This window comes from Odontesthes bonariensis, chromosome 11 (genome assembly GCF_027942865.1).
Source record: "Odontesthes bonariensis isolate fOdoBon6 chromosome 11, fOdoBon6.hap1, whole genome shotgun sequence".
Taxonomy (NCBI): domain Eukaryota; kingdom Metazoa; phylum Chordata; class Actinopteri; order Atheriniformes; family Atherinopsidae; genus Odontesthes; species Odontesthes bonariensis.
Window position 1 is genome coordinate 26,795,467 of NC_134516.1, and position 22,167 is coordinate 26,817,633.

Here is a 22,167-nt window from a genome sequence, read left to right on the forward strand (position 1 = left end):
ATCTATTCCTTTTTATGTATCAAGGAATGGATCGTTTGGTCAGAAATGGTTCGATAATTTGGAAGCGCTAATAATACATCAATTAAAGGGGAATTAGCTCAAATGGTAGACCGCTCGCTTCGCATGTGAGAGGTAGCGGGATCGACGCCCGCATTCTCCAGTTGTCTTAAATTTGTCCTCTGTGGAGGAAATGATTAACAGCTGGATGTGGCAAAGGTGGGTGCAAACTGAAAGAAAGACAGCTCTTTCACATTAGCCTCAAGTCAAACTCAAAGTTCTTCATGATAGATTCAATTGCCCAAATGAACTTGGTCTAGGCAAATAAAAATTCTGCAACAGAAGCATTGTTTGAAAAGCCTGCTTGTAAGTAGTTGAATGAGAAATTTTAACATACCAGAAGAGAACTTGACATGCAAAGCCAACGAGAATGGGATTCGAACCCATGCGTGCAAAGCACAATGGATTAGCAGTCCATCGCCTTAACCGCTCGGCCACCTCGTCCTCTCTGTTGCAAGTTTGACCATAAAAAATTCCGTCTTAAACTACAGCTGGTGTAATTTTGATCTCAAAATTGGAGCCTCATTAGAAACAATGGCCTCGCGTGCAGAGGATATGAATTTATCCTCCTTTCAGAAAAAGAGAATCATTATTATCTAAATGTGGTACCATGTAGGGATGTTTGAGGTTGTTTGATTTAAAATTGGGCGAAACAAAAGCAATTGCACTTAGGATAAGTCAAATTTAAGGTTGGGGTTATTACAATCTCTTCAGTATATACCCAAATATGGAAGAAAAACGATGTCAAATTATAAAGGGCTTGCTTTCCAGAAAAAATGTGGCGGGATTGATGTCCGCACTCCTCAGAAATCTTTCAGGTGCTCTTCTGGTGAGAGGCTTTAATGATCATCTTATAAAGACAAACCAACTAATGTGCAAATTCAAATTTGTTTAAAATCGGAAAGAAAAAAGAATCTGCCAAACCATGAAACACTACGGATTTTCCATGTCTCACTGATCGAACGCAAGACTCTACTTGATACATTCAACCACTCTGAAAAACACTGATAAAAACCAACAAGCTTCAGTCGTGAGATCTATTCCTTTTTATGTATCAAGGAATGGATCGTTTGGTCAGAAATGGTTCGTTAATTTGGAAGCGCTAATAATACATCAATTGAAGGGGAATTAGCTCAAATGGTAGAGCGCTCGCTTCGCATGTGAGAGGTAGCGGGATCGACGCCCGCATTCTCCAGTTGTCTTAAATTTGTCCTCTGTGGAGGAAATGATTAACAGCTGGATGTGGCAAAGGTGGGTGCAAACTGAAAGAAAGACAGCTCTTTCACATTAGCCTCAAGTCAAACTCAAAGTTCTTCATGATAGATTCAATCGCCCAAATGAACTTGGTCTAGGCAAATAAAAATTCTGCGACAGAAGCATTGTTTGAAAAGCCTGCTTGTAAGTAGTTGAATGAGAAATTTTAACATACCAGAAGAGAACTTGACATGCAAAGCCAACGAGAATGGGATTCGAACCCATGCGTGCAAAGCACAATGGATTAGCAGTCCATCGCCTTAACCGCTCGGCCACCTCGTCCTCTCTGTTGCAAGTTTGACCATAAAAAATTCCGTCTTAAACTACAGCTGGTATAATTTTGATCTCAAAATTGGAGCCTCATTAGAAACAATGGCCTCGCGTGCAGAGGATATGAATTTATCCTCCTTTCAGAAAAAGAGAATCATTATTATCTAAATGTGGTACCATGTAGGGATGTTTGAGGTTGTTTGATTTAAAATTGGGCGAAACAAAAGCAATTGCACTTAGGATAAGTCAAATTTAAGGTTGGGGTTATTACAATCTCTTCAGAATATACCCAAATATGGAAGAAAAACTTTGTCAAATTATAAAGGGCTTGCTTTCCAGAAAAAATGTGGCAGGATTGATGTCCGCACTCCTCAGAAATCTTTCAGGTGCTCTTCTGGTGAGAGGCTTTAATGATCATCTTATAAAGACAAACCAACTAATGTGCAAATTCAAATTTGTTTAAAATCGGAAAGAAAAAAGAATCTGCCAAACCATGAAACACTACGGATTTTCCATGTCTCACTGATCGAACGCAAGACTCTACTTGATACATTCAACCACTCTGAAAAACACTGAAAAAAACCAACAAGCTTCAGTCGTGAGATCTATTCCTTTTTATGTATCAAGGAATGGATCGTTTGGTCAGAAATGGTTCGTTAATTTGGAAGCGCTAATAATACATCAATTGAAGGGGAATTAGCTCAAATGGTAGAGCGCTCGCTTCGCATGTGAAAGGTAGCGGGATCGACGCCCGCATTCTCCAGTTGTCTTAAATTTGTCCTCTGTGGAGGAAATGATTAACAGCTGGATGTGGCAAAGGTGGATGCAAACTGAAAGAAAGACAGCTCTTTCACATTAGCCTCAAGTCAAACTCAAAGTTCTTCATGATAGATTCAATCGCCCAAATGAACTTGGTCTAGGCAAATAAAAATTCTGCAACAGAAGCATTGTTTGAAAAGCCTGCTTGTAAGTAGTTGAATGAGAAATTTTAACATACCAGAAGAGAACTTGACATGCAAAGCCAACGAGAATGGGATTCGAACCCATGCGTGCAAAGCACAATGGATTAGCAGTCCATCGCCTTAACCGCTCGGCCACCTCGTCCTCTCTGTTGCAAGTTTGACCATAAAAAATTCCGTCTTAAACTACAGCTGGTGTAATTTTGATCTCAAAATTGGAGCCTCATTAGAAACAATGGCCTCGCGTGCAGAGGATATGAATTTATCCTCCTTTCAGAAAAAGAGAATCATTATTATCTAAATGTGGTACCATGTAGGGATGTTTGAGGTTGTTTGATTTAAAATTGGGCGAAACAAAAGCAATTGCACTTAGGATAAGTCAAATTTAAGGTTGGGGTTATTACAATCTCTTCAGTATATACCCAAATATGGAAGAAAAATGATGTCAAATTATAAAGGGCTTGCTTTCCAGAAAAAATGTGGCGGGATTGATGTCCGCACTCCTCAGAAATCTTTCAGGTGCTCTTCTGGTGAGAGGCTTTAATGATCATCTTATAAAGACAAACCAACTAATGTGCAAATTCAAATTTGTTTAAAATTGGAAAGAAAAAAGAATCTGCCAAACCATGAAACACTACGGATTTTCCATGTCTCACTGATCGAACGCAAGACTCTACTTGATACATTCAACCACTCTGAAAAACACTGATAAAAACCAACAAGCTTCAGTCGTGAGATCTATTCCTTTTTATGTATCAAGGAATGGATCGTTTGGTCAGAAATGGTTCGTTAATTTGGAAGCGCTAATAATACATCAATTGAAGGGGAATTAGCTCAAATGGTAGAGCGCTCGCTTCGCATGTGAGAGGTAGCGGGATCGACGCCCGCATTCTCCAGTTGTCTTAAATTTGTCCTCTGTGGAGGAAATGATTAACAGCTGGATGTGGCAAAGGTGGGTGCAAACTGAAAGAAAGACAGCTCTTTCACATTAGCCTCAAGTCAAACTCAAAGTTCTTCATGATAGATTCAATCGCCCAAATGAACTTGGTCTAGGCAAATAAAAATTCTGCGACAGAAGCATTGTTTGAAAAGCCTGCTTGTAAGTAGTTGAATGAGAAATTTTAACATACCAGAAGAGAACTTGACATGCAAAGCCGACGAGAATGGGATTCGAACCCATGCGTGCAAAGCACAATGGATTAGCAGTCCATCGCCTTAACCGCTCGGCCACCTCGTCCTCTCTGTTGCAAGTTTGACCATAAAAAATTCCGTCTTAAACTACAGCTGGTATAATTTTGATCTCAAAATTGGAGCCTCATTAGAAACAATGGCCTCGCGTGCAGAGGATATGAATTTATCCTCCTTTCAGAAAAAGAGAATCATTATTATCTAAATGTGGTACCATGTAGGGATGTTTGAGGTTGTTTGATTTAAAATTGGGCGAAACAAAAGCAATTGCACTTAGGATAAGTCAAATTTAAGGTTGGGGTTATTACAATCTCTTCAGTATATACCCAAATATGGAAGAAAAACTTTGTCAAATTATAAAGGGCTTGCTTTCCAGAAAAAATGTGGCGGGATTGATGTCCGCACTCCTCAGAAATCTTTCAGGTGCTCTTCTGGTGAGAGGCTTTAATGATCATCTTATAAAGACAAACCAACTAATGTGCAAATTCAAATTTGTTTAAAATCGGAAAGAAAAAAGAATCTGCCAAACCATGAAACACTACGGATTTTCCATGTCTCACTGATCGAACGCAAGACTCTACTTGATACATTCAACCACTCTGAAAAACACTGATAAAAACCAACAAGCTTCAGTCGTGAGATCTATTCCTTTTTATGTATCAAGGAATGGATCGTTTGGTCAGAAATGGTTCGTTAATTTGGAAGCGCTAATAATACATCAATCGAAGGGGAATTAGCTCAAATGGTAGAGCGCTCGCTTCGCATGTGAGAGGTAGCGGGATCGACGCCTGCATTCTCCAGTTGTCTTAAATTTGTCCTCTGTGGAGGAAATGATTAACAGCTGGATGTGGCAAAGGTGGGTGCAAACTGAAAGAAAGACAGCTCTTTCACATTAGCCTCAAGTCAAACTCAAAGTTCTTCATGATAGATTCAATCGCCCAAATGAACTTGGTCTAGGCAAATAAAAATTCTGCAACAGAAGCATTGTTTGAAAAGCCTGCTTGTAAGTAGTTGAATGAGAAATTTTAACATACCAGAAGAGAACTTGACATGCAAAGCCCACGAGAATGGGATTCGAACCCATGCCTGCAAAGCACAATGGATTAGCAGTCCATCGCCTTAACCGCTCGGCCACCTCGTCCTCTCTGTTGCAAGTTTGACCATAAAAAATTCCGTCTTAAACTACAGCTGGTGTAATTTTGATCTCAAAATTGGAGCCTCATTAGAAACAATGGCCTCGCGTGCAGAGGATATGAATTTATCCTCCTTTCAGAAAAAGAGAATCATTATTATCTAAATGTGGTACCATGTAGGGATGTTTGAGGTTGTTTGATTTAAAATTGGGCGAAACAAAAGCAATTGCACTTAGGATAAGTCAAATTTAAGGTTGGGGTTATTACAATCTCTTCAGTATATACCCAAATATGGAAGAAAAACTTTGTCAAATTATAAAGGGCTTGCTTTCCAGAAAAAATGTGGCGGGATTGATGTCCGCACTCCTCAGAAATCTTTCAGGTGCTCTTCTGGTGAGAGGCTTTAATGATCATCTTATAAAGACAAACCAACTAATGTGCAAATTCAAATTTGTTTAAAATCGGAAAGAAAAAAGAATCTGCCAAACCATGAAACACTACGGATTTTCCATGTCTCACTGATCGAACGCAAGACTCTACTTGATACATTCAACCACTCTGAAAAACACTGATAAAAACCAACAAGCTTCAGTCGTGAGATCTATTCCTTTTTATGTATCAAGGAATGGATCGTTTGGTCAGAAATGGTTCGTTAATTTGGAAGCGCTAATAATACATCAATTGAAGGGGAATTAGCTCAAATGGTAGAGCGCTCGCTTCGCATGTGAAAGGTAGCGGGATCGACGCCCGCATTCTCCAGTTGTCTTAAATTTGTCCTCTGTGGAGGAAATGATTAACAGCTGGATGTGGCAAAGGTGGATGCAAACTGAAAGAAAGACAGCTCTTTCACATTAGCCTCAAGTCAAACTCAAAGTTCTTCATGATAGATTCAATCGCCCAAATGAACTTGGTCTAGGCAAATAAAAATTCTGCAACAGAAGCATTGTTTGAAAAGCCTGCTTGTAAGTAGTTGAATGAGAAATTTTAACATACCAGAAGAGAACTTGACATGCAAAGCCGACGAGAATGGGATTCGAACCCATGCGTGCAAAGCACAATGGATTAGCAGTCCATCGCCTTAACCGCTCGGCCACCTCGTCCTCTCTGTTGCAAGTTTGACCATAAAAAATTCCGTCTTAAACTACAGCTGGTGTAATTTTGATCTCAAAATTGGAGCCTCATTAGAAACAATGGCCTCGCGTGCAGAGGATATGAATTTATCCTCCTTTCAGAAAAAGAGAATCATTATTATCTAAATGTGGTACCATGTAGGGATGTTTGAGGTTGTTTGATTTAAAATTGGGCGAAACAAAAGCAATTGCACTTAGGATAAGTCAAATTTAAGGTTGGGGTTATTACAATCTCTTCAGTATATACCCAAATATGGAAGAAAAACGATGTCAAATTATAAAGGGCTTGCTTTCCAGAAAAAATGTGGCGGGATTGATGTCCGCACTCCTCAGAAATCTTTCAGGTGCTCTTCTGGTGAGAGGCTTTAATGATCATCTTATAAAGACAAACCAACTAATGTGCAAATTCAAATTTGTTTAAAATCGGAAAGAAAAAAGAATCTGCCAAACCATGAAACACTACGGATTTTCCATGTCTCACTGATCGAACGCAAGACTCTACTTGATACATTCAACCACTCTGAAAAACACTGATAAAAACCAACAAGCTTCAGTCGTGAGATCTATTCCTTTTTATGTATCAAGGAATGGATCGTTTGGTCAGAAATGGTTCGTTAATTTGGAAGCGCTAATAATACATCAATCGAAGGGGAATTAGCTCAAATGGTAGAGCGCTCGCTTCGCATGTGAGAGGTAGCGGGATCGACGCCCGCATTCTCCAGTTGTCTTAAATTTGTCCTCTGTGGAGGAAATGATTAACAGCTGGATGTGGCAAAGGTGGGTGCAAACTGAAAGAAAGACAGCTCTTTCACATTAGCCTCAAGTCAAACTCAAAGTTCTTCATGATAGATTCAATCGCCCAAATGAACTTGGTCTAGGCAAATAAAAATTCTGCAACAGAAGCATTGTTTGAAAAGCCTGCTTGTAAGTAGTTGAATGAGAAATTTTAACATACCAGAAGAGAACTTGACATGCAAAGCCGACGAGAATGGGATTCGAACCCATGCGTGCAAAGCACAATGGATTAGCAGTCCATCGCCTTAACCGCTCGGCCACCTCGTCCTCTCTGTTGCAAGTTTGACCATAAAAAATTCCGTCTTAAACTACAGCTGGTATAATTTTGATCTCAAAATTGGAGCCTCATTAGAAACAATGGCCTCGCGTGCAGAGGATATGAATTTATCCTCCTTTCAGAAAAAGAGAATCATTATTATCTAAATGTGGTACCATGTAGGGATGTTTGAGGTTGTTTGATTTAAAATTGGGCGAAACAAAAGCAATTGCACTTAGGATAAGTCAAATTTAAGGTTGGGGTTATTACAATCTCTTCAGAATATACCCAAATATGGAAGAAAAACTTTGTCAAATTATAAAGGGCTTGCTTTCCAGAAAAAATGTGGCGGGATTGATGTCCGCACTCCTCAGAAATCTTTCAGGTGCTCTTCTGGTGAGAGGCTTTAATGATCATCTTATAAAGACAAACCAACTAATGTGCAAATTCAAATTTGTTTAAAATCGGAAAGAAAAAAGAATCTGCCAAACCATGAAACACTACGGATTTTCCATGTCTCACTGATCGAACGCAAGACTCTACTTGATACATTCAACCACTCTGAAAAACACTGAAAAAAACCAACAAGCTTCAGTCGTGAGATCTATTCCTTTTTATGTATCAAGGAATGGATCGTTTGGTCAGAAATGGTTCGTTAATTTGGAAGCGCTAATAATACATCAATTGAAGGGGAATTAGCTCAAATGGTAGAGCGCTCGCTTCGCATGTGAAAGGTAGCGGGATCGACGCCCGCATTCTCCAGTTGTCTTAAATTTGTCCTCTGTGGAGGAAATGATTAACAGCTGGATGTGGCAAAGGTGGATGCAAACTGAAAGAAAGACAGCTCTTTCACATTAGCCTCAAGTCAAACTCAAAGTTCTTCATGATAGATTCAATCGCCCAAATGAACTTGGTCTAGGCAAATAAAAATTCTGCAACAGAAGCATTGTTTGAAAAGCCTGCTTGTAAGTAGTTGAATGAGAAATTTTAACATACCAGAAGAGAACTTGACATGCAAAGCCAACGAGAATGGGATTCGAACCCATGCGTGCAAAGCACAATGGATTAGCAGTCCATCGCCTTAACCGCTCGGCCACCTCGTCCTCTCTGTTGCAAGTTTGACCATAAAAAATTCCGTCTTAAACTACAGCTGGTGTAATTTTGATCTCAAAATTGGAGCCTCATTAGAAACAATGGCCTCGCGTGCAGAGGATATGAATTTATCCTCCTTTCAGAAAAAGAGAATCATTATTATCTAAATGTGGTACCATGTAGGGATGTTTGAGGTTGTTTGATTTAAAATTGGGCGAAACAAAAGCAATTGCACTTAGGATAAGTCAAATTTAAGGTTGGGGTTATTACAATCTCTTCAGTATATACCCAAATATGGAAGAAAAATGATGTCAAATTATAAAGGGCTTGCTTTCCAGAAAAAATGTGGCGGGATTGATGTCCGCACTCCTCAGAAATCTTTCAGGTGCTCTTCTGGTGAGAGGCTTTAATGATCATCTTATAAAGACAAACCAACTAATGTGCAAATTCAAATTTGTTTAAAATCGGAAAGAAAAAAGAATCTGCCAAACCATGAAACACTACGGATTTTCCATGTCTCACTGATCGAACGCAAGACTCTACTTGATACATTCAACCACTCTGAAAAACACTGATAAAAACCAACAAGCTTCAGTCGTGAGATCTATTCCTTTTTATGTATCAAGGAATGGATCGTTTGGTCAGAAATGGTTCGTTAATTTGGAAGCGCTAATAATACATCAATTGAAGGGGAATTAGCTCAAATGGTAGAGCGCTCGCTTCGCATGTGAGAGGTAGCGGGATCGACGCCCGCATTCTCCAGTTGTCTTAAATTTGTCCTCTGTGGAGGAAATGATTAACAGCTGGATGTGGCAAAGGTGGGTACAAACTGAAAGAAAGACAGCTCTTTCACATTAGCCTCAAGTCAAACTCAAAGTTCTTCATGATAGATTCAATCGCCCAAATGAACTTGGTCTAGGCAAATAAAAATTCTGCGACAGAAGCATTGTTTGAAAAGCCTGCTTGTAAGTAGTTGAATGAGAAATTTTAACATACCAGAAGAGAACTTGACATGCAAAGCCGACGAGAATGGGATTCGAACCCATGCGTGCAAAGCACAATGGATTAGCAGTCCATCGCCTTAACCGCTCGGCCACCTCGTCCTCTCTGTTGCAAGTTTGACCATAAAAAATTCCGTCTTAAACTACAGCTGGTATAATTTTGATCTCAAAATTGGAGCCTCATTAGAAACAATGGCCTCGCGTGCAGAGGATATGAATTTATCCTCCTTTCAGAAAAAGAGAATCATTATTATCTAAATGTGGTACCATGTAGGGATGTTTGAGGTTGTTTGATTTAAAATTGGGCGAAACAAAAGCAATTGCACTTAGGATAAGTCAAATTTAAGGTTGGGGTTATTACAATCTCTTCAGTATATACCCAAACATGGAAGAAAAACTTTGTCAAATTATAAAGGGCTTGCTTTCCAGAAAAAATGTGGCGGGATTGATGTCCGCACTCCTCAGAAATCTTTTAGGTGCTCTTTTTGTGAGAGGCTTTAATGATCATCTTATAAAGACAAACCAACTAATGTGCAAATTCAAATTTGTTTAAAATCGGAAAGAAAAAAGAATCTGCCAAACCATGAAACACTACGGATTTTCCATGTCTCACTGATCGAACGCAAGACTCTACTTGATACATTCAACCACTCTGAAAAACACTGATAAAAACCAACAAGCTTCAGTTGTGAGATCTATTCCTTTTTATGTATCAAGGAATGGATCGTTTGGTCAGAAATGGTTCGTTAATTTGGAAGCTTTAAGAATACATCAATTGAAGGGGAATTAGCTCAAATGGTAGAGCGCTCGCTTCGCATGTGAGAGGTAGCGGGATCGACGCCCGCATTCTCCAGTTGTCTTAAATTTGTCCTCTGTGGAGGAAATGATTAACAGCTGGATGTGGCAAAGGTGGATGCAAACTGAAAGAAAGACAGCTCTTTCACATTAGCCTCAAGTCAAACTCAAAATTCTTCATGATAGATTCAATCGCCCAAATGAACTTGGTCTAGGCAAATAAATATTCTGCGACAGAAGCATTGTTTGAAAAGCCTGCTTGTAAGTAGTTGAATGAGAAATTTTAACATACCAGAAGAGAACTTGACATGCAAAGCTGACGAGAATGGGATTCGAAGCCATGCGTGCAAAGCACAATGGATTAGCAGTCCATCGCCTTAACCGCTCGGCCACCTCGTCCTCTCTGTTGCAAGTTTGACCATAAAAAATTCCGTCTTAAACTACAGCTGGTATAATTTTGATCTCAAAATTGGAGCCTCATTAGAAACAATGGCCTCGCGTGCAGAGGATATGAATTTATCCTCCTTTCAGAAAAAGAGAATCATTATTATCTAAATGTGGTACCATGTAGGGATGTTTGAGGTTGTTTGATTTAAAATTGGGCGAAACAAAAGCAATTGCACTTAGGATAAGTCAAATTTAAGGTTGGGGTTATTACAATCTCTTCAGTATATACCCAAATATGGAAGAAAAACGATGTCAAATTATAAAGGGCTTGCTTTCCAGAAAAAATGTGGCGGGATTGATGTCCGCACTCCTCAGAAATCTTTCAGGTGCTCTGCTGGTGAGAGGCTTTAATGATCATCTTATAAAGACAAACCAACTAATGTGCAAATTCAAATTTGTTTAAAATCGGAAAGAAAAAAGAATCTGCCAAACCATGAAACACTACGGATTTTCCATGTCTCACTGATCGAACGCAAGACTCTACTTGATACATTCAACAACTCTGAAAAACACTGATAAAAACCAACAAGCTTCAGTCGTGAGATCTATTCCTTTTTATGTATCAAGGAATTGATCGTTTGGTCAGAAATGGTTCGTTAATTTGGAAGCGCTAATAATGCATCAATTGAAGGGGAATTAGCTCAAATGGTAGAGCGCTCGCTTCGCATGTGAGAGGTAGCGGGATCGACGCCCGCATTCTCCAGTTGTCTTAAATTTGTCCTCTGTGGAGGAAATGATTAACAGCTGGATGTGGCAAAGGTGGGTGCAAACTGAAAGAAAGACAGCTCTTTCACATTAGCCTCAAGTCAAACTCAAAGTTCTTCATGATAGATTCAATCGCCCAAATGTACTTGGTGTAGGCAAGTAAAAATTCTGCGACAGAAGCATTATTTGAAAAGCCTGCTTGTAAGAAGTGGAATGAGAAATTTTAACAAACCAGAACAGAACTTGACATGCAAAGCCGACGAGAATGGGATTCGAACCCATGCGTGCAAAGCACAATGGATTAGCAGTCCATCGCCTTAACCGCTCGGCCACCTCGTCCTCTCTCTTGTAGGTTTGACCATAAAAAATTCCGTCTTAAACGACAGCTGGTATAATTTTGATCTCAAAATTGGAGCCTCATTAGAAACAATGGTCTCGCGTGCAGAGGATATGAATTTATCCTCCTTTCACAAAAATAGAATCATTATTATCTAAATGTGGTTACATGTAGGGATGTTTGAGGTTGTTTGATTTAAAATTGGGCGTAACAAAAGCAATTGCACTTAGGATAAGTCAAATTTAAGGTTGGGGTTATTACAATCTCTTCAGAATATACCCAAATATGGAAGACAAACTATGTCAAATTATAAAGGGCTTGCTTTCCAGGCAAAATGTGGCGGGATTGATGTCCGCACTCCTCAGAAATCTTTTTGGTGCTCTTCTCATGAGAGGCCTTAATGATCATCTTATAAAAACAAACCAACTTATGTGCAAATTCAAATTTGTTTAAAATCGGAAAGAAAAAAGAATCTGCCAAACCATGAAACACTACGGATTTTCCATGTCTCACTGATCGAACGCAAGACTCTACTTGATACATTCAACCACTCTGAAAAACACTGATAAAAACCAATAAGCTTCAGTTGTGAGATCTATTCCTTTTTATGTATCAAGGAATGGATCGTTTGGTCAGAAATGGTTCGTTAATTTGGAAGCTCTAAGAATACATAAAACGAAGGGGAATTAGCTCAAATGGTAGAGCGCTCGCTTTGCATGTGAGAGGTAGCGGGATCGACGCCCGCATTCTCCAGTTGTCTTTCCTTTGTCCACTGTGGAGGAAATGATTAACAGCTGGATGTGGCAAAGGTGGATGCAAACTGAAAGAAAGACAGCTCTTTCACATTAGCCCGAAGTCACACTCAAAATTCTTCATGATAGATTCAATCGCCCAAATGTACTTCGTGTAGGCAAATAAAAATTCTGCGACAGAAGCATTGTTTGAAAAGCCTGCTTGTAAGTAGTTGAATGAATACTAAAGAATACTGCTCCTTATGTGGAACACACCAAACTCCAGAGAAGCTGGAAGCACCACTGCGACTGAACTTGTGACATCATCACAGTTTACGCAACTTCCTCCAACATCTATGTCTCTTGAGGCCTTTACAAAATATATTTCTGACACTGATTTTTCTGATGAATTGCTTTGTTTTATATCCACTTAAATGAGGCAAACAATGCCCTTGTTGTTTAAACTGCACCAACGTTAATTTATCTTTGTAATGTCTTGTGTTCTGTTCTGGGTGTTCATTCATTACAGATTGTCCAAATAGTGAAATCTAAGTGAAAAGAAGCCCTGATATAAAGCAGAACTATTCATGATAAATGCTCTTAACCTGTTGTAGTTTCAGTGAATGTGATCAACACTCTGCAGCTGGCGTATTTAAGGTGATTTCTATAGTTTATATAGAATTATTCTGTAGTTTCTATAACTTTCAAATGAGGATATAACGATGCAGCTAACAGCAAAGCTACATAGAAGGAAAAGCATCAGCCAGGCTCTGTCAGAGGTGACAGTGTAGAAACAGAGTGCAGGCATAGAGGGAAGTACAGGTTAAGTGGTAAATTACATTTCTACACCTGAACAGGGACTTGAACCCTGGACCCTCAGATTAAAAGTCTGATGCTCTACCAACTGAGCTATCCAGGCCCTATGAGAGTGTGTCTGAGTGACAGCTGACATCTGAAACACTTCCTGAGTCCAAAGCTGTGACGCTGTTTTCGGAACAATCGCCTGGTTGATGTGAACTTGTGTTGCAGCCACTGAGCATAAAGAAGAAGGCCTTCATGGAGGGAAACAGGGAGTTAAGGAGGAGTGTGAAGAAAAAAGGAAGAGAGCAAGTCGGTGGGAATCTATCTGCAGCAGAACAGTGTGAGGGATGTGTGGTCAGGAATGGAAAAGCTCACAGGCTTTGGGATAATGTGGGATCAGACAGATGGAAGAGTTCAGACAAACTCAGCATGCTGCTGCCTCCTGCTACAGACCTCACATCCTCCATGTACCAACAGCTTCCCTGTCACACCTCAGCACATCTACATGAAACTATCACATCTATAGGAAAATAAACTATCGCCTCATCTGGATACAAACAAAAGAGATGATTGTGGATTTTAGGAGGAGCAGCAGTCAGCTGAACAGCGTCTCCATCCTCGGTGAAGAGGTGGTTGAGGATTACAGATACCTGAGGGTTCACCTGGACAGCAGACTGGACTGGAAATGCAACACTGAGGCTGTCTACAAGATGGGACATTCAGTAAACTATTCCTATAACTGTATGTATGCTAACTGAGTTGGCATGGGTTGGTGCACTAAACACATGTTACAGAGTTTAATATTTCTGCATCTTTTAGTAAAAACAGGAAAGAATGAGTGTATATTTCCAGCCAAATTCCCAATAAAGCTGCTCTCATCCACATATTTTTCTGTTTCTTCTGTCAGACGGCTAAACTGAAAATCAGCCCATTAAGACTACGTGTCAACTCGTGGTCACTTAAAGCATGTCCAGCCTGTCGCTCTGCTCTAATAAAATCCTGATTCCGTTCTGAATGTCCTGATCAAGATAAAAATATGTAATATACAGAACGAAAAGCATCCATCTCCAGCTGAAAACATGAAACCTGCAGACTACACATAAAATGTTCCACTGGGGAGACCGACCCAAGTTGGTTATTAGGAGGAAATTTCATAAATATCCTCAAAACCAGTTTTCCTCAGTGTGCAGACTTCAGGTTTTTGTTTTAAGTTTTGAACAAAGAAAATAGACTCAAATGTAACCTCTCTTCTGTGCATATTCAGAACTTATTTAAATCTCTTCCAGAAAAACTCTTGTTTTGATCATTTTCTTTAAAATAAAGATTTTTAAAAAGCTAATTGACCATGTGCTCTGTTTTACATATAACATCAGTTTGTTATAAATTGGCTTTATTCTTAGACTTTATGTATTCATATTCTGTAGTTCTCTAGATAATCTATGTTCCTAGTGTGTACGTTACACTCTGCTCATACAACGCAAATGTATGTCCAAGACTTTAAGATGACGTAGCGGGATAAAATAACTGGGTCAGATAAAGCGGCTCTTAGGACAGATAGGTCTGGTACAGTAGATGCACGCCTGAAACAACACTCACACACACACATCGCTTATCACATCCAAACAACATGACAAAGACAGTGGATGGCCTGCTCACAGCATGAGTAAATATTCAATGATGCGTCGTCAAATGTAGGTACAACCTCTGAGATAAGGGTGAACATAAATATGAAATGTTTCCGGATCTCGGGACTTGGTCGGACGGATTTCATGCGAGAACTCTGTCTCTCCGAGTCCAGCGCTGATACTTGACCTGTGACCTCCAATAAATACTTTGTTTAACTTAAGACTGCTCCAACTGGTTTTTGGGCTTCCAATGTAAAGAATCGGATCTAACACCCAATAGGTTGGTCAGACTACAAGCATGTCTTAAAGACATAAAGACCTGGATGACTCAGAACTGTCTGCTTCTAAATTCAGACAAAACTGAAGTCGTTATCTTTGGACCTGAGCGTTTCAGGGAGAAATTGTCTAGCTATATAGTTACTCTAGATGGTATTTCCTTGGCTTCTAGTTCTACAGTGAGGAACCTTGGAGTTATTTTTGACCAGAACTTATCATTTGACTCACATATAAAACAGGTTTCTAGGACTGCTTTCTTACATCTTCGTAATATTGTTAAAATCAGGAACATCTTGTCTCAGAGTGATGCAGAAAAACTAATTCATGCATTTGTTACTTCAAGATTGGACTACTGTAATTCTTTATTATTGGGCTGTCCCACATATTCTCTGAAAAGCCTTCAGCTGATCCAAAATGCTGCAGCCAGAGTTCTGATGAGAACTAACAGGAGAGATCATATTTCTCCAGTTTTAGCTTCTCTTCATTGGCTCCCTGTTAAATTCAGAATAGAATTTAAGATTCTTCTCCTTACATATAAAGCTCTTAATGACCGAGCTCCATCATATCTTAAAGATCTCATTGTAAGATATTTTCCTAACAGAGCACTTCGTTCCCAAACTGCAGGTTTACTTGAGGTTCCCAGAGTTTCTAAAAGTAGAATGGGAGGCAGAGCCTTCAGTTATCAGGCCCCTCTATTGTGGAATAAGCTGCCAGTAAATGTCCAGGAAGCAGACGCCCTTTCCACTTTTAAGACCAGGCTTAAAACTTTCCTTTTTTACAAAGCTTATAGTTAGGTCTGTTGAATCTGATAGTGTGTCTGCTAGTGTGTCTTGTTCTGCCTCCACCTCTGGCACCCTCTATACTTTCATTACCCCCTACCCGAACCAGGGTTTGAATCCCATTCCCGCTTCTCTTACCTCTTTTATTTCTCCCCCTACCCGAACCAGGGTTTGCATCCCCACCCCGCTGTGACTGGTGTGCAGTTGGTGAGAGGCTGAGGTAGCTTGTGGCTGTAAAAAGATGGTTGTTGTGGTGTGAGGAGCAGATCTATATAGGGAGTATAGGGAATTACTTACTGAGTCTGGTCCTTTATTTATTTATTTATTTATTTTTCGTTAGCACAAGTTTCTTGTGTTTACCTTGAATAGGGATGGCTCAGGTAATCCTGAAACATCCCATAGTTAAGCTGCTATAGGCCTAGACTGCTGGGGGGCCTCATCTGTCACACCTTTCCTCACTTTACTCTCTTTATGTATATGTGATATTATTGTGGTCATTAACTTGTGTTTCCCTGTTCCAACAGATATCCTTTGAATGGTGTTACAGTGCCGCCGCCGCGGCCTCACCGAGATGCAGCTAAAATATCTTTGAGGAACGACTTAAGGCTTAAATGGGAGATGGCGCTAGTTCAAGCGACGCTTACCAGCTATAGCCTGGCTTACTTTAGCTACTTTCTAGGAAAACCCCCCTGGTCTCTGAGGATTCCCCATCTCCTCAAACAGTAAACAACGAAGTGGAAAAAGAACAAATTGTCGACAAAGCTGAAGCCGAGGTTTGAAAACAGCGTGTACAATGTACGGATCCGCCTAGAGTCAGCAACGGGTCCGCTGAACACTGTGTGGAGGCGGGATGAGCGGCTGATCAGGACGGCGGATCCGCCCCGGAGTCCACTGCTATCTGGGGAGTTATTTGTGTTGTGGAAATTATTGCATTTTTAATGCCTTGAACTTTATCATTAAAGAATATTGCAAACTCATTACACTCATGAGTTCTAAAGGCAGTGAAACTGGAGGGTTTGTTAATCTGTTTACTGTAGCAAACAGGACACGAGAGTTGTTACTGCAGTTTGTAATGATTTCAGAAAAATAACTCTCCCTTGTTCTACGCAAAGTCTGGTTGAACACACATAGCTTTTCTTTGTAAGTCTCATAATGAACCTGGAGCTTTGACTTGCGCCATTTCCGTTCGGCTCTCCGGCACTCCCTTTTCTGTGCCCTGACCGACTCTTCTTTCCTCCATGGCGCCCTTTGCCTACTTTTAACCATTCTAACCTTGACAGGTGCAATGGTATCCAAATCATTTAAGAGACTTGAAGTGTAAGAGTTCAAAAGATCATCAACATGAGAACTACGGGGTGTTCTCAAACCTAATCATTTCCATAAACTGTGTCCCTGTTCTGTCATTTATGAGTCTTCCCCGAACAACTGCAGACCCAGCTGCTGGTTTGGGTGTAACAGACAGGTCAAAGAAAACATAGGAATGATCAGATAAAGCAACATCCACGACATCATCAATAAAACTATTCTTTAGTTGTTTGTAAATGATGATATAAAGTATGGAAGATTGTTTTTTTTATTTGTTATATTGTCCCTGAACATGGCACAAACACCCCCACCCCTCTGGTTTTCTCCTGTTTCAGACACAAAATTGAAGTGAGGTGGACTAGACTCAATCAGGACTGCATTAGCTGTGTTTTTGTCGAGCCATGTCTCAGTTAAAAACATAAAATCAAGATTGTGAGAGGAAATAAAACTATTTATCAAGAATGATTTGTTACTTAAAGATCTGAGATTGAACACTGCGTGTTTGAGATTAGTTTGAGATTAGTTTGAGATTAGCTTGAGATTAGTTATAGTTGAACTGGATGCTGTGTTCTTGCAAGGGATATGGATGAGATTTCTCTGATTGGACAGTCTGATTGTCCCTCTCTTCACTCCATCCTTGGACCTCAGGTTGAGATGGTGTTTACCAACACAGAGGCCCTTAGCGTCCTAGACAACAGCATTGACGCTGTTGGAAATAACAGCTGTGGGCACCGATGGTGGGGGCCGAGCTGGGGGGCTTTGGTCGATGGAGTAGGCTGGGGAGGGAGAGGGGCTCCATGCTTCTTTAAGGATAGAATTCTTGATCTTGCCATGTTTGGCGTGAGAGGAACCATTTTAATCCCTGATTTCACCAAGCTTTCAAGGTGATCAGGAAATCTCATGAGTGATGGTGGAGAAGAGAAAGATAGTGAAACATTTCTGAAGGGTGTAGATGCAGCAGAGGGGTCCCAGGCCTGTGGTGGGCAGTGTTGGTCCAGTTACTTTAAAAAAGTAATTAGTTATAATTACTAGTTACTGCTTCCAAAAAGTAATTGAGTTAGTAACTCAGTTACCACAGTGTAAAAGTAATTAGTTACTCAGCAAAGTGACTGTGACATTAACGTTCTATAACATCTTTAACATCAAATATGTTTATATTAACTGACTGAAGAATAAAAACACTATATACAGTCATTTAGAACATTCGGTATTTATTTGAACTAGATTGCAGCCTGCCATATGATGCATAGAAATAAAAACATAAATATTGAATATAAAATGGTGATGGTGGTCACCTGTTTCTGACCTGAAAAATCAAGTGTGAGCTAGCTGCATTTGGGCCTGGGGTTGGGTTAGCTAGCTGCCTTTGGGCCTGGGGTTGGGTTAGCTAGCTGCCTTTGGGCCTGGGGTTGGGTTAGCTAGCTGCATTTGGGCTTGGGGTTGGGTTAGCTAGCTGCATTTGGGCTTGGGGTTGGGTTAGCTAGCTGCATTTGGGCTTGGGCTTGGGTTAGCTAGCTGCATTTGGGCCTGGGGTTGGGTTAGCTAGCTGCCTTTGGGCCTGGGGTTGAGTTAGCTAGCTGCCTTTGGGCTTGGGGTTGGGTTAGCAGCTGCCTTTGGGCCTGGGGTTGGGTTAGCTAGCTGCCTTTGGGCCTGGGGTTGGGTTAGCAGCTGCATTTGGGCTTGGGCTTGGGTTAGCTAGCTGCCTTTGGGCCTGGGGTTGGGTTAGCAGCTGCCTTTGGGCTTGGGGTTGGGTTAGCAGCTGCCTTTGGGCTTGGGGTTGGGTTAGCAGCTGCAGAAGCAACAAGTGTCATATTCGTATGGGTTGATGTAAGATGCTTCATTAGATTTGAGTTACTTGAGGCAGACGTGGATAAAGTTTTTTCCCTGGGCATAGCGTGCATGTTACATACACATTCTTGCCTTTTATCTCCACGAGTGAGAAGTACTTCCAGTTAGAGAACGCTACCTTTGAACTTCCCTGGCTCGTCGCCATTGTCGCTGTGTTGTGTGTTTTTAGTCGTAGTCGTCGGCGCGTGCAGTGAGACAGCATGAGCAGGGCATCCGCCCACACAGCCAATCATCATCTCATTTGCAACGGTGTCATCATCCCCACCCCTGCTCTCTCCAGGCAGCATGCAGCTGATGTGTAGCCGAAAGCCTACAACCAAATTGTAGTAACACTCAGTGACGATAACGATAACAACGTTGTAACGATGGGAAAGGTAATTAATTAGATTACTCCGTTACTGGAAAAATAACGTCGTTAGTAACGCCGTTATACTTAAACGCTGTTACTCCCAACACTGGTGGTGGGGGCCGTGGTGAAGCTGATGGAGGAGCTTCTGAATCCTGTGTTCGGGATGCTGGAGGTGCTGCTGTGGCTGCTGCTGTGGCTGAATCCTTTGCTGGCTCCTCTTTTCTTGCTCCTCTTCTCTCTCAGCGGCAGCGCGGGACCCTGGCCCCTGGCCCTTTCTGATGCCTCAGAGCGTGGAGGAGATTATCTGTCAGTCGTCTCACTCCACCTCTGTTCAGGTGTGGGCCTTTTACTTGAAACAGATCATCTCTTTGCCAGAAAAGATTAAAGTTTTCAATAGCCCCTTTCACACTGCGACCCGCTACCATAGCGGGTCCAAATTGCACCTTCGACCCGCGTCGAGCAATGTGAACGCTTGGCGTGTTGGTGACCTGTGTCGCCTGAAGCCGAGTTCAGGGGGTGTTGCCTAGTGGCAGAGCGTCACACGAAACACATAAAATGCTGGGCGTGTACAATGACGTAGGCACAAGCCATGCGTCGGAGGTAGGGTTAAATACACCTGTCTGCATCAAATTTTTCAAACAAACGATGGCGGGACACCTTGAGATATCGTTCATAAAATTGTATATGCAGTTCATGGAGATGTTACTTTACGGTTTGTGGATGGTTACAACGTGGGATGCCGCCGATGAACATACGGGAGCACTATAACCTCCAAATTGAGGAAATCCAGCTACAATTTGAAGCAGAAGAACGCAAACACCGTCCCCGAAATGTGGCGGTAAATAACGTCCTCTGCTCGGAGGCTGAGGAGCTCGCGGACCTCCTTGTCTCCCCAGTTGGCCATCTTCAAAAATGTCTCGAACTTGATGTAGGCTAAAACAGAGTAAAACTTGTCCTCACCTGTCGCTGTTGTTCTGAATCAGCTGTCCATTCTGTCTTTTAAACTCCTCACGTCACGCCACGCCCACGTCCGACCCGCGTCGATTGCGTTCACATCAAACTCGGCTCGGCAAAAAGACTAGGGTCCGACGCGGGTCGAAAGGCGAGTCGAGTTGACGCAGCAGCCCGGGTCGGCAGTGTGAACGCAACAGCGGACACGCTAAATTCGCGGATTAAACGCGGGTTATTCGGCAGTGTGAAAGGGGCTATTGTCTCACACATGGTACTTGCTTATTCTCATAGTATAACTTCATGATATTTTTCTAACATTCCCCTCCTGTTTATACTAGAGGAAAAGAGGGTATAAAGTCACAGTAGATTCATATATACACGTGCATTTGTTCTTTTTTTGTGTATTTTTTTATACTTTGCAATACCTTGTATATCTTCAACATCATTGTTTAACACTTCAGGGAGATTTCAGTTAAACAAATCATTGAGAATTTACTCAGGTTCATGCAAGGCACTGCTTTGCACTTTAAATATCATCTGCATCCTCGTCTCCATCATCCTCATCACTCTCTACCTGTTGATACATTGTGCAGGTAAGGGTGGTCTCTGTCTTTGGAACAGTCCTCTCAAGCATGGGATACAACAACAACCACAGGTGACTAGTATGGCTGCTAGCAGTACTGAAGCAAGGAGTCCGCTCCACCGGCCAAACCACTTCTCCATCATGCCAGTGAAGGGGTCGTTGATCCCAGAGTTCTCTGCTAGCTCTGCAGAGAGTGATGTGAGTCCCTCTAAGGCAGGGGTCTCCAACCTTTTTCCCTCTGAGAGCTACTTTACTGTCCAGAGTCAGGAAACGGGCAGGTTACATCTCTGCAGACCCATCACACCCTGGACACAAACTGTTTACACATGCACAAGGAAAAAGAATTTTACTGACCTGAAGGAGTGTACTTTTGAAGTAAGGTGTAGCATAGGCAGAATTTTGGTAATGTAATGAGAGGTCAGGTGTAGAGGTCATCTTAAGGAATTTAAAGTGCCCGTCATACTTTATTATAGATAGCCATATAAGGTACATATTGCATCAAATTGCCAAGTCTTAACACATGTATATCCATCCAACATTTCTCTTATTCTGCAGGAGAGTTCAATGGTGTCCTGCTTGGGGACAGAGGCTATGCATGCTGGCCGTACCTCCTCACGTCATATCCTGATCAAGGAACAAGGGCATGCACATGCACATGCACATGCTAAAACAAGGGCACGGAGAGAAATGACCTTTGGCCAAATTAAATACAGGTTCATTGCTTAAAGTTCTCAGGCACCATGGCTGACTTCTGACAGAGCCATCTTAAATTAATAGTATACTTCATATTTTATACATTTTGTCTTGTGGAAAACTTTTCAGGCTCAAGTCTTTTCTTCGTTGAGTTCTAGTGCCTGAAAGGACTCAGTTTCTCCTGACACAGTGAAGGACCTGTTCCTTTGACCATTTGATGAAATAAAAGAAAGGCCAGACGTGTCGTTGATCACATGAACTTCTGCACAGATTGATCTCTGAAGACACAACTCCTTCCTCTGACCCATTTTCAAGACTGACCATTTCTAACAAACAAACAAAAAAGCTTTTTCTTGATCGCCATGACTTAGGTCTGTCTTAGGAGTTGAAGTACTTCATGAAAATGATGATTTCTAACCGTTGCATGTCAAAGGTGAACAAGCGTGCATGTCGTTGTCGTGGCCGAGAGGTTAAGGCGATGGATTAGAAATCCATTGGGGTCTCCCCGCGTAGGTTGGAGTCCTGCCGACAACGATAACTTTACTGACTCAGGGTTGCGAAAAGTTAATCTGGAAAGAAGCACAAGTTCCTTAGACCATTTGATGAAATAAAACAATGGCCAGACGTGTCGTTGATCACATGAACTTCTGCACAGATTGATCTCTGAAGACACAACTCCTTCCTCTGACCCATTTCGAAGAGTGACCATTTCTAACAAACAAAAAATAAGCTTTTTCTTGATCGCCATAACTTAGGTCTGTCTTAGGAGTTGAAGTCCATCATGAAGATGATGAGTGGTAACCATTG

The 22,167-nt window shown here is 41.2% G+C and overlaps 13 non-coding genes across 13 annotated transcripts; 1 reads left to right on the forward strand and 12 right to left on the reverse strand.

Moving 5' to 3' along the window:
• Window positions 1-419: 419 nt before the first annotated feature.
• trnas-gcu (transfer RNA serine (anticodon GCU)) lies at window positions 420-501 on the reverse strand. The gene has a single exon. It is a non-coding gene; the product is annotated as a tRNA-Ser (tRNA).
• A 1,010-nt stretch (window positions 502-1,511) lies between these two features.
• trnas-gcu (transfer RNA serine (anticodon GCU)) lies at window positions 1,512-1,593 on the reverse strand. The gene has a single exon. It is a non-coding gene; the product is annotated as a tRNA-Ser (tRNA).
• Window positions 1,594-2,603: 1,010 nt separating this feature from the next.
• trnas-gcu (transfer RNA serine (anticodon GCU)) lies at window positions 2,604-2,685 on the reverse strand. Its single transcript has one exon. It is a non-coding gene; the product is annotated as a tRNA-Ser (tRNA).
• Window positions 2,686-3,695: 1,010 nt separating this feature from the next.
• Window positions 3,696-3,777, reverse strand: trnas-gcu (transfer RNA serine (anticodon GCU)). The gene has a single exon. It is a non-coding gene; the product is annotated as a tRNA-Ser (tRNA).
• A 1,007-nt stretch (window positions 3,778-4,784) lies between these two features.
• trnas-gcu (transfer RNA serine (anticodon GCU)) lies at window positions 4,785-4,869 on the reverse strand. Its single transcript has one exon. It is a non-coding gene; the product is annotated as a tRNA-Ser (tRNA).
• Window positions 4,870-5,879: 1,010 nt separating this feature from the next.
• Window positions 5,880-5,961, reverse strand: trnas-gcu (transfer RNA serine (anticodon GCU)). The gene has a single exon. It is a non-coding gene; the product is annotated as a tRNA-Ser (tRNA).
• A 1,010-nt stretch (window positions 5,962-6,971) lies between these two features.
• trnas-gcu (transfer RNA serine (anticodon GCU)) lies at window positions 6,972-7,053 on the reverse strand. Its single transcript has one exon. It is a non-coding gene; the product is annotated as a tRNA-Ser (tRNA).
• A 1,010-nt stretch (window positions 7,054-8,063) lies between these two features.
• On the reverse strand, window positions 8,064-8,145 carry trnas-gcu (transfer RNA serine (anticodon GCU)). Its single transcript has one exon. It is a non-coding gene; the product is annotated as a tRNA-Ser (tRNA).
• A 1,010-nt stretch (window positions 8,146-9,155) lies between these two features.
• trnas-gcu (transfer RNA serine (anticodon GCU)) lies at window positions 9,156-9,237 on the reverse strand. Its single transcript has one exon. It is a non-coding gene; the product is annotated as a tRNA-Ser (tRNA).
• Window positions 9,238-10,247: 1,010 nt separating this feature from the next.
• On the reverse strand, window positions 10,248-10,329 carry trnas-gcu (transfer RNA serine (anticodon GCU)). The gene has a single exon. It is a non-coding gene; the product is annotated as a tRNA-Ser (tRNA).
• A 1,010-nt stretch (window positions 10,330-11,339) lies between these two features.
• On the reverse strand, window positions 11,340-11,421 carry trnas-gcu (transfer RNA serine (anticodon GCU)). Its single transcript has one exon. It is a non-coding gene; the product is annotated as a tRNA-Ser (tRNA).
• A 1,575-nt stretch (window positions 11,422-12,996) lies between these two features.
• trnak-uuu (transfer RNA lysine (anticodon UUU)) lies at window positions 12,997-13,069 on the reverse strand. Its single transcript has one exon. It is a non-coding gene; the product is annotated as a tRNA-Lys (tRNA).
• Window positions 13,070-21,812: 8,743 nt separating this feature from the next.
• trnas-aga (transfer RNA serine (anticodon AGA)) lies at window positions 21,813-21,894 on the forward strand. The gene has a single exon. It is a non-coding gene; the product is annotated as a tRNA-Ser (tRNA).
• The last annotated feature ends 273 nt before the right edge of the window (window positions 21,895-22,167 follow it).